General features: G+C 35.5%; 1 non-coding gene across 1 annotated transcript; it reads left to right on the top strand.

The window, feature by feature from the left end:
• The first annotated feature begins 406 nt into the window (after nucleotides 1-406).
• On the top strand, nucleotides 407-1287 carry LOC101302298. The gene is made up of 2 exons (XR_183756.1): nucleotides 407-658; nucleotides 942-1287. It is a non-coding gene; the product is annotated as an uncharacterized LOC101302298 (transcript).
• The last annotated feature ends 941 nt before the right edge of the window (nucleotides 1288-2228 follow it).

Genomic DNA, 2228 nt, shown 5'->3' with positions numbered 1-2228 from the left:
CTTTGGTGGCCGTGTTGTTATATGCTAAAACAGGGGGTGGGTGTAAACAAGCGTCGTACATTAAATTCTTGAATTGATTACGAAAGTAGAAGAATTCAGAATTGAGATGTTCATAGAGTTTGCTGTAAGCAGCAAAAATTAATATTGAGATCATATGACACATAGCTAACATAAGTTATAACCTATGTTGCACTGAAACACGAAAACACTCGCATTTCATATTTTGGAAACGAAACGCGACCGAAACGTGTTTCTGCAAAAACAATATTCTGAAATGCCATCATGTTTAACGGAAACGTTTTTTGCAATTACCCTCGAAACGCGGGTGCAATTTTGACATTTATCATGACAGAAAGGGATTAGGTCGACTTCTCTTCCTCTCTTCTCAGCTTTCTCTTCTCTTCTCCGCTTTCAACTTTCTGGGTCGAAGTCTTCGTCTTCGTCAACTCCGATCAACTCCGTCTTCGTCTTCCGGTGGTCTTCACGATCAACTCCGTTCAAGTAAGCGACGTCAGAGCTCATATCAGAGCAGGTCTCCTCCTCCGTCTTCGTCTTTGTCTTCCTCCACTGCAGAGTCTTCTTCAGCATCAAGAATTTCAAGAGCACCACATCAGTCCCCTCTGACCGATCCTATTGTTCTTCTCCTCAGCCAATTTTGGTGCGTTTTCTCCTTCCTCTGCGCGTAATCAGTTGTTGATTTAGTGTTTTGGTAAACTTGTTTGGTGAATTGGTGTTTTGGTAATCAAAATTATGAGTAAACTTGTTTGGTGTTTTGGTAATCGAAATTCTGAGTAAACTTGTTTGGTGTTTGATAATAGAAATTCTGAGTTTGGTGTTTTGGTAATCGAAATTTTGAGTAGGAATGCATGCTTCTGCAAGTTGTTCTAGGTAATCCAAATTTTGTCTGCAACATGTATTGACATTAGTTTGTTGGTTTCAAGAACACGATGCCAAGAGGGAGACCTCCTGTTAGTGGAAGTGGAAGTGGAAGTGCAAGTGTTAATACCTCAATTGGAGACGGTTTTGTTTGAAGACGATGAGTTTGAAGAGGAAAACATTGAGGAGGATGATGTTGTGGGAGTTTGATGAAGTCATTAGTTGAAGACAATTGTTATTTTACTTATTTGTATTTTAATTTGACTATAGATCTTTTCTCAAATCTTTGTTTAGTTTGGATCTTTGTTTGGTTTGGATTTGGATTGAGTATGTGATGAAATTTTATGTTATTTGTATTGTAATTTGTTTATGTATGCTTGTTTGGATTTAGATTGGTGTTTTGTTATTAAGAAATTATTTTGTTGATATATTTTTTTTAATTATATTTATTAATAAATATTATAGTTATTTTAATTTTGACGTTTCTTTCACTTTTCATATCGAACTATATTTGATTTTGATGTTTTTGCGTATCAGATCGTATCAGAAACCGAAACTCGTTTCCGTTTCGATGCAAGATAGGTTATAACTACATAAGGATCAGATCGAGTGTACGTGTAGTCAAAAGTCAAAACATGGAAAGTTCAAGAATCAAGGCATCAAGGTTACCATTTCCACTAGAACTAGTGTCGCTAGAAATTACCATTCCAGCAACACCAGCCACGAATTTGAAGCAAAGGAATCTCTTAGAAGCCCCCACAATGTTTTCTTTTCCTGGTTGAAAGAAGCCCTCACAATATCATTTTCCAACTGACCCTACAAACCACCAGTGTGTTCCATGCAAAATTAGGAGAACCAAGCAATTCCAACATTCATTATCAATAAAGACTACATCAGTATATAATGACCTTATTAAACTTATTGATCGAACAACATGACTTTATTAAATCCAACCGGTCGACCACAACCCGGTTCGGAAGAAGAGTAACCTCGTTGCGCGTTAAACTCTCCCAATTTTGTATAAGCAAATTGTTCCCAAATTGTCCTTTTAGTTATAGATATATTAAAAATCTCCCCAGTACAATGTATGTCTATTTATCAACATTACCATTCTGTTTTCTGTAACTTAGTTTTTTCTTTAATTTTAACAATATATGAAAGAGAAATTTTAAATACACACCCCTAATCTCTTAATACACATCCCTATTATTTTATGTTTCTATTGAGATTTTACAGGTAAGCTAAATGACCAAAACATACATCTATTATTAAAAAAAAAAAATCACGCTAGAAGTATTCTTTTCAACGTCTTCTAACCTTAAAATAAGTCGAAAGCACGTCTTCTCCCCTAA

This window comes from Fragaria vesca, linkage group LG1 (genome assembly GCF_000184155.1).
Source record: "Fragaria vesca subsp. vesca linkage group LG1, FraVesHawaii_1.0, whole genome shotgun sequence".
In the NCBI taxonomy this organism is placed as follows: Eukaryota; Viridiplantae; Streptophyta; class Magnoliopsida; order Rosales; family Rosaceae; genus Fragaria; species Fragaria vesca.
Note: the sequence above shows the minus strand (reverse complement) of the source record. Positions and strands in the feature narration are given on the sequence as shown.